We start from the raw sequence: 13,490 nt of genomic DNA, 5'->3' as shown, positions 1-13,490 counted from the left end.
CCGCCCCTCGTTACCCTCTCTTTCCCAGCGGCACTTGCATATAACCAGGAAGCACCCAGGTGATACATCTCTCCAAACTCGAATGCGAAACATTATGTGCAAAATTGCGGAGTATTTCAAATAATATCTCCGCTCTACAGCGTTTCCTTGAACGGATAAATAAAAGGTGTCTCCAACTCCACAACACAAGTAAACTTTCCGAACCAACTTTGCTTAGAAACACTTCACTGTGCCGATGCTAGTTACTTTGGACACGTCCTTACCTTAGGCTTGCCCACACCTTCCTTGTCACTGAACTTTACTGGACTGTCACATCAAGCTTTCTAGCTCCGATTTCACCCGACACTAACATAACAAGGAACGCTGGCCGCCGTGATCTCCATTACGCAACCTCACAACGACCGCTTTCGGGGAGGACTACATCACCCATAAGGCAGCGCGCTCCCGTCCGCCCATTGGTTCAGCGGCTTCGCAGCCTATTGGACAGAGAAATGGGAACTGCGCCCTCTATGAACTTTGTCTGAGAACTGCCTAACTTCTCATTATGTCTTATTTTACCGTTTATAAGCGTTGAGTTTTTCAACAATACACAGCACACTGTATGCAGTCTAATCTAGTAAAATATAGACTTGGGAAATTTCCAGAATTGATCCAGAGAAAACTCCTGCCATTCTCTGTACAGAGTTTGTGACCACATGAGGTTCCTCCGACATTCCACAGACCTACAGTTTAGCAGTTTAATTGGCGTTGGTCACTTGGCTGCAATTGTGGGTGGCGGGGTGGAGATCTGGTTCTAACAAAGGAGGTGTAAGGTGCTCCTTCTCTCCGCGAGGCTGCAGGTCACCTTGGGCATGGTGTAGCACCTGCTTAGCAACCCCCCACCCACACACCCATTAGGGTCACGTAAAGCCATGTAAGCGGGCGGTGGTTTGAGCAGCCGGTGCACATTGCAAGTCCTCATTATGTGACCACTGACGCCAGACAGACAATCTCTGAAGGGTATTGATAATGGCTGGGGTCACCCATCTTGTAAAGACACTGCCCAGAAGAAGGCAATGTCAAGCCACTTCTGTAGAAAAACATTCCAAGAACAATCACGGTCATGGATTGACCATGGAGAGTTAAGGTTTTGGGTCAAAAACCCTTCGACAGAACCAGGGAAGAGACAAAGTAACTTAGTTCTAAGTTAGAGAGAGTGTGGGGAAGGATGGGCAGGAGAAGACTGAGGCCGGAGTCACTGTGGGGAAATGTTGTGGATGAAGTCGTGTGGTTGATAATTATGGGAAACTGAAAAAATATTTAAAAGAAATTCAGATATGTACATGGATAGGAGTGGTATGGAGGGCTATAGTCCAGGTGTGAGTCAATGGGACAGGGCAGAGTAATAGCTCAGCCTAGACTAGATAGATGGAGAGACCAGTTTCTTTGACTCGATGACTCTATCACAGATCGATGATCTGCACCAATTGCAAACTGTTCCAGCTGCTACTATCTGGGAAATGACACTGCAACATTAAAGCCAGGACCAACAGGCTTCAGGACAGCTTCCTCCACCAGGCACCAGACTGATTAACTCACACTGACACAACTGGATTTCTAAGCAAATTTGGCTGTTCTGTTGCATATCTTACTGTATTACTATTTATTACAAATTACTATAATTTTCATATTGCACATTCAGACGGAGATGTAACGTGAAGATTTTTACTCCCCACGTTTGAGAAGGATTTAAGAAAATAAGTCAGTTCAATTGGATTCAATTCAACAGCACTGGCCAAACAAACTTCCTTTGTTCTCCCTCTCCTGTTGCCCTCATTTCACAAGAAAGACTAGCCCAGACTTCATTACAACTTTGGTACAGATGGAATATCTGAGTTGCAAAGTGTGAATGGAATCAGTGTCCTTGACATCAGGGCACCACTGAAGACTGGAAAGAAACCAGATATCTTGGAGCATGTCTCATGCCCTGGAACCCGATAGTGTTTACACTGTCCACATGACAGGAAGCAGGATGTGATGGAACACTCTCCTCTTGCCCAGACGGATGCAGCTCTGTCAACATTCAAGAAGCTTCTACAATATCCAGGCAAACAGCCTAGTGAATTGGAACCTTATCTGCCATTCAAAGCATTCATTTCATCTTGCAATATGTTGTTACTGTTCCTTTCCACACCATCTGGCACATTGGGCAGTAACCTTGCCATTTCCTTAGAATGTTTTGTCTGTTTTATTTTACGAGGCCAAGGTTAGGAACAGGAAGGGGTCAATAACTTTCCTGGGTGTTTTTTGTAGGCCACCCAATAGTAACAGGGATATTGAGGAGCAGATAGGGAAACAGATCCTGGAAAGGTGTAATAATAAGAGTTGTCATGATGGGAGATTTTAATTTCCCAAATATCGATTGGCATCTCCCTAGATCAAGGGGTTTAGATGGGGTGGAGTGTGTTAGGTGTGTTCAGTAAGGTTTCTTGACACAATATGTAGATAAGCCTACAAGAGGAGAGGCTGTACTTGATCTGGTATTGGGAAATGAACCTGGTCAGGTGCCAGGTCTCTCAGTGGGAGAGCATTTTGGAGATAGTGATCATAATTCTGTCTCCTTTACCATAGCATTGGACAGGGATAGGAACAGACAGGAAAATGTTTAATTGGAATAAGGGGAATTAATAGGCTATCAGGAAGGAAATTGGAAACAGATGTTCTCAGGGAAAAGTACAGAAGAAATGTGGCAAATGTTCAGGGGATATCTGTGTGGAGTTCTGCATAGGGACTTTCCAATGAGACGGGGAAGTTATGGTAGGGTACAGGAACCGTGGTGTACAAAGGCTGTAATAAATCTAGTCAAGAAGAAAAGAAAAGCTTACAACAGGTTCAGAGAGCTAGGTACTGTTAGAGATCTAGAAGATTATAGGGCTAACATGAAGGAGCTTAAGAAGGAAATTAGGAGAGCCAGAAGGGGCCATGAGAAGGCCTTGGTGGGCAGAATAAAGGGAAACCCCAAGGCATTCTACAAGAATGTGAAGAACGTGAAGAAGATAAGGCATGAAAGAATAAGACCTATCAAGTGTGACAGTGGGAAAGTGTGTATGGAACCAGAGAAAATAGCAGAGGTACTTAATGAATACTGTAACTGTCTCAGAGATAGGCTTCATTGAGATGTTTACCTGTTTTTGTCACATATTCATGATTATTTTATCATCTTGAAATATTTTATGTAAGGTTTTATTTAAGGACCAGAGGTTAACGGGTCACATGACCACAGTTTAACAAAGGCTTGACTGTGGTATTATGGGTCAGAACCAACATGGAAACCGTGTAAGACACATGGCCCTAAAACAACCTTATTCTGCACGTGGTCCAAGAGGCGCGCACGGTAATTGTTTAACTTATTTATATATTCTGTTGATGATGTGCCTGTATATGGACAGTGTGATATGTTTTTAGTGATTTATTTGATTTCAGCACACTTCTGTTGTGCTAACGCGTTTGGGTCCGTTTATCGGCGGACACTAGCTTGAGAGACTTTAGAAGACTGAGAGATGTATGTTTCAAACCTTTTATGACCTTTATTTTGTAGTTTTCACGGTGTCTACTGAAGAAAGAGAGGGAGAAATAAAATAAATCTTTAAGGACATCTGCGTGGCCGTTATGTCGCTGGACCGGTGCAGTTACAGTGAAAACGCGCAGCCAGAGCGGTCGAGCGTTGATGGTTGGGGAAGAGGAGAGGTAGGAAACACTAAGTACTGACGAAGGGTCTCGGCCCGAAACGTTGACTGCTCCCATCAACGGGTGCTTTCCCGACCTGCTGAGTTCATCCAGCGTCTCTGTACGTGTTGAGAAGCACGATCGCTGGAGCAGCGTGTGGCCGAGAAGTCGTTAAAGAACAGGCTTGTCGATTCACCAGAGAAAACGGGAGTGTTTTTCTCCAGCCACCGTCGGGTTGAGAATACCACGATTTCACCAAGAGAGAGCAACGCTTTCCAGCGTAGCTCAGCGGCTGGCGTCAGGTTTGACTGTGCTACCTTTACCATCTTATAGACATTTGTAAAATTTGAAAAATACTTGTCAAAATACTGGTTTAATGATGAGAAAAGTAACTGATTTATCATGATAGCCTAATTGTTGTTCCTGCTTTACTAGTGGCATGGTTGTGAATGTTTCTAATGGTGTTTTTGATCTGAGAGTTCAAACACATAATCAAAAGAGTATTGGGAGGTTTATTGAGTAAACAGTTACCAAATATTAGTACTTGGATTGCACTGACCATTACATGGTTGCAAAGGGTTATATGCATACTCAGCAATAGATTGGTGATAGATCAGTGTTTCTTTTTCTAAAACATGTTCAAGGAGAGTCAAGCCTAGGAAATCTTCACGGGAAAGAAAGTTAACCTCGAAAATGCTGGAGCTTAAGGAACAAGAGGCTTCTCAGAGGGAGAGTAAATTCATCAAGCTATATGAAAGCTGGAAAGAACAAGTTAGAGCTACATGTACCAAACTCTAAGGATGAGTGCTCCGACCAAGACTTCGGAGACATGATGGATGCTGTTGAATGGCTGGAGACAAGTGAAAGAGGTGTATGAAAGTATATGCTCCCAATCGGCACCTTCTACTGAGATTAGAAGAAAGATGGGTTCCTGCATAGCAGTAACAGCGGATTTGATGGGGCTAATGAAAGTACGTTTGAGTGAAATGAGGCAAGAGGAGTTTGATGCTAAGACAGAAAACGCAAGATTTCGTATGTTGCTTGATGGGGAATATGCCCAGTCAATATTTGGGTCTACAAACCCACGGCTCATAGCCACCATTCAAGCTGTCTATCAGAACAGCAAAGCATTACAGCAAAAAGAGCAGAGTGCTGCACAGTTTGCGGCAAAGCAGGCCGAAATGGAGGTGGAGGAGGCTAACGCTGTACAAAGACAAGAACTTAAAAGGCTGGAAAGTCAGAGAGATCTTCAAGTAATAGCTGCAAAGCTTAAGACTTACTCTGAAGCTGACTCAGCTGAGGCCTTGGAGGAAAGTAGAACGGCAAGCAGTGAGCTGGTTAATTGTCTTCCAATACCTTATAAAGAAATTAAAGAGGGACAAACAAGTAAGAACAATAACAATGAACGAACAAACAATACTAACAATGAAGTATCGTTAGTACAAGCCCTACATGACACAATGGCTCTCATCAGACTTCCTACACCCGAGCCCTCAGTCTTCTCAGGGGACCCACTTAGGTTCATAGATTGGAGCACAAGTTTCAAGGCATTGATAGAACAGCGATGCACAAATCCAGCTGACGGGTTGTTCTACCTACAAAAATACATCAGTGGCGAGGCACGATCTGTATTGGGAGGAAGCTTCTACAGAAGGGATGATGAAGCCTACGACCAAGCACGGGAGGCTTTGAATGCTCAGTACGGCCACCCCCTTGAAAACCAGCACGCTTTTAGAGAAAAACTGAATAACTGGCCAAAGATTCAGTTAAACTGAGACAATTCAGTGATTTTCTCACAGCCTGTAGCAATGCCATGCCACATATTAAAGGGTTTCAGGTGTTAACTGTGAAGAGAATCAAAAGATACTCCAAAAACTCCCTGATTGGGTGACTCCTGGCTGGAATCGTCATGCCACAACACAGTTGCGACAAACGGGGGAATTTCCTAATTTCAAGGAGTTTGCTGATTTTGTGCAGAAATTGCGTGCAATCCTGTAACATCCTTTCATGCCTTGAAGCCTACTGAAGAAAAACCGTCTAGAGACATGAAGCGCACAAAGGCTAATGCGTTCATCACAAACGTGAAGGCACCGGATAAATCAAGTACAGTGATGGAAACATACAGTGCTGTGGAGAACAGCTCAAAGGATACAGATGGATCCAAGAAGGTAAACACTTCATTTTTATCTTCAAACCCAGTCACATGCACGTGATGTGGAGAAAGCCACTCCATCCACAGATGCCAGAAGCTTGCCAATAAGACTGGAGGACAAGAGAAGGTTCATATTAGACAATAACCTGTGCTTTGGCTGTTGTAGGAGAGGACACAATTCACGTCTCGGAGAGTTATTGATGGTGCATCAGGACTGTAAGAGCAAAGTTACTTGTGGCATATGTGAGAAATGCCATCCAACACCACTTCCTGAAGACCGTCCTTCACACATCTTCTCATGTTATGCAAGTGGAAGAAAACACATCTCCCTTTCTTGCTGCGTAAACAGAGGTGATGATGGGAGCACATCCATGACAGTGCCTGTATGGATTTCTTCAATCACCACCCTAAAACAGAGACCTTAATGTATGCCCTACTGGATACACAGAGTAGCAACACTATTGTAGACCAAGAGGTATGTGAGAAGATGGGGGCAGGATTAGAGCCAGTCAATTTAAACCTTACCACTATGATGGGAAAAGATCCCATTGTTCAGAGTGGAAGAGTTAGTGGGCTTAGAGTTAGAGGGTTTTCCTCACAAAGTTTCATCAATTTGCCACCTGCCTATACCAGAGATTTCATGCCACTCGAATGTTCCCACATTTCTACCCCTGAAACGGCTAAAAGGTGGAAACATCTGAATGGAATAGCACAGAAAATACCAGAGCTGATGGATTGCGAGGTCAGACTCCTGATAGGCTACGATTGCGCGAGAACACTGTCACCACGACACGTCATCACAGGAGGTGACGATGAGCCGTCAAGACTGTCCTGGGTTGGAGCACTGTCGGCAGCTCACCATGGGTCGCAAAGTCAACCGAAGTGACAGGTCTGTGCCATCGTGCATCTTGACACCAGCCACTGTCAATAGAGCCCTTGAATCAGACTTCAGAGATACAAACCTTGGGGAAAAGAGCATATCACAAGTCCCAGGTCAATGAGTCACAGTCTTTGGAAGTGCAATCCCTGGAGAACACACTTACAGTCGAGAAAGGAGAGGTTTGCAACTTGGGCCAAGTAAGACACTCACTGCCCGAGAAGCTTCAACAGGTAGAGTTTTGTCTCAGAGTGGAGACTTGTGAAAAAGGTGAAATAATTACACAGCTTGAGCAGGAAACGAAAACTTGCCAGCAAGAGACTATAAACTAGAATGAAAAAGTAAACATTTTAGAGGATGACAAATCTCTCCTCCAGGAAGAACTTGAAAATGTCCAGGAAATGTCAGACAAAGTCAAGAATGAGAGAGAGTACCTGGAGGCAGAATTACTAAAAAATGTTGACAAGATTGATCAATTAACTGAAGCACTAAAGACACATCATACGCAGAATAATTCACTTCTCAATGAATTAGATTGCTTCAGAGAAGACAAACATCATTTGATCAAAGTAAGAGAAGCCCAGCAAGTAAAATTGGTGAAAGAGGACAATTTTTTGGAGAGACTTAAATTGTTCTCAAAATGGCATACAGCATTGAATATGGTTGCCTGGATCCAGCAACTAGTAAAAAGAGCCAAACCAGCAAAACCCATGAATGTCGAAGACAGAAGAAAGGCCAGTCTTGTGCCTGTAAAATTGGCACAAAGGGATGCCTTCAAAGAGGAACTGCAAATACTGAGTCATGACAAACTGCCACACAACCATCCATTGTTCCAACTTGACCCAGTATTGCAAGATAATGTTCTCAGGGTGGGAGGGTGATGAAAGAAGGCTTCTTTACCTCTCGACTTGAAGCATCCAGTAATCCTACCAAGAGATGGTGTGGTCGCACGTCTGATCCTAGATTACTGCCACGGAAAAACTCAGCACCAAGGCAGAGGACAAACACTTAATGAACTGAGAGTGAATGGTTACTGAGTTGTTGATGGCAGCAAAGTTGTGGCGAACTACATCAAACAATGTGTTATGTGCAGGAAAGCTCGCAGGCCAACAGAAACGCAAAAGATGGCGGATCTTCTGGCCAACCATGTTGATCCTGCGCCACCATTCTCATACTGTGGGATGGATTGTTTTGGACCATTTCACACTGAGCAAGGTCATAAAGAGTGCAAGAGATACGTTCTCATATTCACTTGTCTGTCCTCGAGGGCAATTCACATAGAAGTGTTGGAAGATTTAACAACTGATGCCTTCATAAATGCTTTACGCTGATTTATAGCTATCCGTGGAGCTGTAAGACAAATCAGATCGGATCAAGGGACAAACTTTGCTGGGGCAAAAAATGAACTGACAAAAGCTGTAAAGGAAGTGGACAAAGACAGATTGACGGCTTATCTGGCTACAAAGCAATGTGACTTCACCATGAACGTACCTGATGCCAGTCACATGGGAAGTGTTTGGGAAAGGCAGATCAGAACAATTAGGAGCGTCCTGAGTTCAGTCCTCTCACAGATTGCTGGAGGATTAGATGATGCTTCTTTGTGAACCTTCCTCTATGAGGCCATGTCAATTATAAACAGCCGCCCACTCACCACTGACAGTATCAATGATCCCAAAGGCCTAGAACCATTTACCCCAAATCACTTACTTATCATGAAAATCTCTGTCCCGCTGCCTCCCAGGAAAATTTATGGCAGAAGATCTGTATGCTAGGAAAAGGAGGCACAGAGTGCAATATCTGACAGATCAATTCTGGAGTAGACCGAAGAAGGAATATCTAGCACACATCACCCTCAGACAGCACTGGCACTCTTCACGATGAAATGTGAAGACTGGAGATATTGTCATTGTAAAAGAGGAAGAGATTCCTCGCAGTGAATGGAGACTTGGAAGAGTGCTTGATGTTTGTGAAGATGAAGATGGACTGGTGTGAAGAGCCACAATACAATTAGGAAATAAAAAGCTAGGAAAAGAGGGTCAATGACTGATTAATCCATCCATTCTTGAAGGTCCTATCCATTAATCAGTTGTCCTTGTAGAAAACAACTAAAATGTGTTTCAATGGAACTAGTTTCTAAATTCCTACCGGTGTGAAGAGTTTAAGGTTTGATCTCAGAGTTTGCTACAAATATCAATTATTTGGTTCTGGAAATTACTAGATTTATTCAAAATTTTGAATAAAGGTGATCATAAATCATAGCAATTTGGTGGGAGTGCAACAGGTTTCATTGAGATGTTTACCTGTCACATATGATTATTTTATCATCTTAAAATATTTTATGTAAGGTTTTATTTAAGGACCAGAGTTTAATGGGTCACATGACCACAGTTTAACAAAGGCTTGACTGTGGTATTATGGGTCAGAACCAATATGGAAGCAGAGTAAGACACATGGCCCTAAAATAATCTTATTCTGCACGTGGTCCAAGAGGCGCTCACGGTAATTGTTTTACTTATTTATATATTCTGTACAATGTTGTTGATGTGCCTGTATATGGACAGTGTGATATGTTTTTAGTGATTTATTTGATTTCAGCACACTTCTGTTGTGCTAACGTGTTTGGGCCTGTTTATCGGCGGACACTAGCTTGAGAGACTTTAGAAGGCTGAGAGACGTATGTTTCAAACCTTTTATGACTTTTATTTTCTTGTAGTTTTCACGGTGTCTACTGAAGAAAGAGAGAGGAATAAAATAAATCTTGAAGGACATCTGTTTGTTGTGTGACCATTATTTCACTGGACCAATGCAGTTACAAATACAGGCAGTCCCCGGGTTACGTACGAGTTCCATTCCTGAGTCCGTCTTTAAGTCGGATTTGTACGTAAGTCGGAATAGGTACATCCGGTATTATTTAGCGTCAGTTAGCCAAACATTTGTCTTGGTATATAGTATATATTTTACCTTTCTATGCATATAAAACACATAAGAAATATATTTCACATAAGAAATATACAGTATATATTACAAAAATTAAACCACTACGTTGCTTAGTAATAATTGTAGCTTTCATCAGGGCAGGGCCTTTCACATACTGTACTCACTTATTCTCACTTTATCCTTTAAAATTGTTCCCATTGGTGACTGACTGCAGCCTAACGCTTTTCCAATGACCGAATGCATCTCACCTCTTTCCAAATGCTTCATTATTTCCATCTTACAGTATTTTCAACTGTGATCGTTTTCTGTCAATGGAACAGATATAGTACAGTAACTTTGCCATCCCTGCTTCAATGAGACAAAAGGCTGCAGTGAACAGTGGTGTGCTTAGGGATCTGTTCTGTGATACTTTTTCTAAGTGACCTGGATGAGGAAGTGGAAGGATAGGTTAGTAAGTTTGCTGATGATACAAAGGTTGGAGGTGTTGTGGATAGCGTCAGAGGTTACAGCGGGACATTGATAGGATGCAAAACTGGGCTGAGAAGTGGCAGATAGAGTTCAACCCAGATAAGTGTGAAGTGGTTCATTTTGGTAGGTCAACTATGATAGCAGAATATAGTAGTAATGGTAAGACTCTTGGCAATGTGGAGGATCAGAGGGATCTTGGGGTCCGAGTCCATAGGATGCTCAAAGCAGCTGTGCAGGTTGACTCTGTGGTTAAGAAGGCATACGGTGATTGGCCTTCATCAATCGTAGAATTGAATTTAGGAGCCGAAAGGTAATGTTACAGCTATATAGGACCCTGGTCAGACCTCACTTGGAGTACTGTTCTCAGTTCTGGTCACCTCACTATAGGAGGGATGTGGAAACCATTGAAAGGGTGCAGAGGAGATTTACAAGGATGAGTAGCATGATTGAGGATTGAGGAGCATGCCTTATGAAAACAGGTTGAGTGAACTTAGCCTTTTCTGCTTGGAACGATGGAGGATAAGAGATGACCTGATAGAGGTGTATAAGATGATGAGAGGTGTTTATCATGTGTATAGTCAGAGGCTGTTGCCCAGGGCTGAAATGGTTGCTATGAGAGGACACAGGTTTAAGATGCTGGGGAGTAAGTACAGAGGAGATGTCAGGGTAAGTTTTTTACGTGGAGAGTGTTGAATGCGTGGAATGCACTGCTGGAAACGGTGGTGGTGGCAGATACGATAGGGTCTTTTAAGGGGCTTTCGGATAGGTACATGGAGCTTAGGAAAATAGAGGGCAATGGGTAAGCCTAGTAATTTCTAAGGTAGGGACATGTTCGGCACAACTTTGTCAGCCGAAGGGCCTGTATTGTGCTGTAGGTTTTCTATGTTTCTAGACTGGCTTCATCACAGCCTGGTATGGAAGCACCAAAACCTTTGAACAGAAAATCCTACAAAAAAAAAAGTGGTGGATTTGGCCCAGTCCGTCATGGGTAAAACCCTCCCTACAATTGAGCACATCCACATGAAATGCTGTTGTAGGAAAGCTGTATCATCAAAGATCCTCAGTGCCCAGGACATGTTCTCTTTTTGTTGCTGCCATCAGGTAGAAGGTACAAGAGCCTCAAAACTCACCCCACCCAGGTTCAAGTCCAGTTACTACCCCCCAACCATCAAGCTCGGGATTGAAATGTTCCCGTCAACAATGATCTTACTTTCAAGGCCCTTTATCTCATGTCCTCATTATTTATTGCTATTTATTTACATTTGCACAGTTTGTTGTCTTTTGTCCTCTGGTTGATCTTTCATTGATCTTGTTCTAGTTGCATAGATTTGCTGAGAATGCCAACAGGAAAATGAATTTCAAGGTTGTATATGGTGACATGTATGTACTTTGATAATAAAATTTACCTTGAACTTTTGAACTTTGAACGGCCTCACCATTCAGGACATGCCTTCTTCCCAATACTACCTTCAGGGAAGAGGTACAGGAGCCTCAACACTCACACTCAAAGTTTTAGGAAAAGTTCCATCCTTTATGTCATCATATTTCTGAATGCTGGTCAAATATTGGCATTAAGGTGCCGTGTCCAGATCTCAAGTTTAGGTCCAAAGTGGTGAGTAAAATGAATTGCAAAGAGGGATTAGAATTCCAGCCAAATAGGTAATTTGTAGATAATAACAAGGTTTGTAAAGAATGTGAAATTTATTTGGTTGGAACGTTGTGTCCTGGCCATCTACGTGATACACAAGACAGGGCAGTACAACAAAGAAAGCAAGCTGTTGCCCATCTAGCAGTTTCCCCCTCTCCACGCATCTGATGAATCCAAAAGAACGGCAGAGTCCAATACAGCATTGTAGGAGTCCCCAGAGAGCATTGAACTCAATGTCGGACTGCCTTAGGGACTCCAGCTTCAGATTCTTCCTCTGAGTTTATTCCTGAAGGCTTCCCTATGAATGGGTATAGTACAAGGCACCGAGGTTTGAGATTGGAGTTTTCCTTCGATGAGCAGCCAGTCCCGGCTGGTGAGCCCCATCTGCACTGTATGACAGGTGCCAGTAACCTGCCTTTGCCTCTTTTTGTGTTAGTAAAAACTAAGTTGGGCTTAGTCGCTAAAACTAACATGAAGGCCAGGAGCTGGATTTGTTTGTCAGAGGCTATTTGAGTCGCACGCCATTGGGAGCATTTAATACGTAGTGGGAGCTGTTCCTAACTACCATCCACTGTAAAACTATTACAACATTAAGGAGCCTTTTATATATTCTATAGCTATTTATATATTGCTCAGACTAGGTTTTTAGAAATTCTATATCACTTACTGAAATTAAATTCCTCAGCTGTAATGATGGAATTTGGACCAGTCTGTGACATTATCCCAGGTCTGTAGGATACCAGCTTGGTAACTCTAACCAGTACAAAACTGCTGTGCCCAATGATACGAGAAGGATATCATTCATTTGTGCTGGTTGAAGGATAAAGAGTAAGTTAACCTGATGGAGAGAGAGCTAACATTTCAGATTGTTGATCTTGCATCAAAACTGGAAATAGTCAGAAATTAAGCAAGTTGTAAGTTGCAGGGTGGGCGGTGAAGGGGAGGAAGGAAGAACAGGGAAGATCTCTGACAGTTTGAAGTTCAACGTTCAAAGTAAATTTATTATCAAAGTACATATATGTCATCGTATTCAACCCTGAGATTCGTTATTCCACTCAATAAATCTATAGAAATGTAATCATACCAGAACCAATGCAAGACTGCCCATCTAGGGTGTTCAACTAGAATGCAGACATCAAGCTGTGCAAATACAAGAACTAATAATATTAAATAACTAAGCAATAAATATCAAAAAACATAGGATGAAGAGTCCTTGAAAGTGAGTCCATTGGTTGTGGGAACAGTTCAGTGATGGGGCAAGTAGAGTGTAGTCATCCCTTTTGGTTCAGGAGTCTGATGGTTGAGGGATATTAACTGTTCCTGAAGCTTTTCTACCTCCTTTCTGATGGCAGCAGTGAGAAAGGAACATGTTCTGGGTGCTGCTTTCCTGTGACAGCATTATATGTACATAGATGTTCCTAATGATTTTTGGCACGGCATTGAGGGCCGAAGGGAATGTATTGTGCTGCAGGTTTTCTGTGTTCTATGTTTCTATGTTTCTTACCTGTGACGGACTAGGCTGCATCCAATATTTTTTGGTAGGATTTTCTATTCAAGGGTATTGGTGTTTCCACACCAGGCTGTGATGCAGCCGGTCAATATACACTCCACCATACATCTATAGAAGTTTGCCAAAGCTCTACACGTCATGCTGAATCTCCGCAAACTCCTAAGGAAGTAGAGGTGCTGCTGTGCTTTCTCTG

At 42.8% G+C, this 13,490-nt stretch overlaps 1 protein-coding gene and 1 long non-coding RNA gene across 2 annotated transcripts in view; one reads left to right on the top strand and one right to left on the bottom strand.

Moving 5' to 3' along the window:
* LOC132383583 (platelet-activating factor acetylhydrolase 2, cytoplasmic-like) overlaps positions 1 to 415 on the bottom strand; it is a 46,459-nt gene extending 46,044 nt beyond the window's left edge. Inside the window, exon 1 of the mRNA XM_059954729.1 lies at positions 264 to 415. The gene's annotated coding sequence lies outside the window, so the exon portion shown is untranslated. The remainder of the gene's footprint in view (positions 1 to 263) is intronic.
* A 3,502-nt stretch (positions 416 to 3,917) lies between these two features.
* Positions 3,918 to 13,490, top strand: part of LOC132383367 (uncharacterized) — a 29,661-nt gene continuing 20,088 nt past the window's right edge. The window contains exon 1 of the long non-coding RNA XR_009508645.1: positions 3,918 to 4,007. This is a non-coding gene — a long non-coding RNA (uncharacterized LOC132383367). The remainder of the gene's footprint in view (positions 4,008 to 13,490) is intronic.

The sequence above is a fragment of the Hypanus sabinus genome, chromosome 30, assembly GCF_030144855.1.
Source record: "Hypanus sabinus isolate sHypSab1 chromosome 30, sHypSab1.hap1, whole genome shotgun sequence".
Classification (NCBI taxonomy): Eukaryota; Metazoa; Chordata; class Chondrichthyes; order Myliobatiformes; family Dasyatidae; genus Hypanus; species Hypanus sabinus.
The sequence above is the reverse complement of the archived record's forward strand: the minus strand, read 5'-3'. Positions and strand labels throughout refer to the sequence as shown.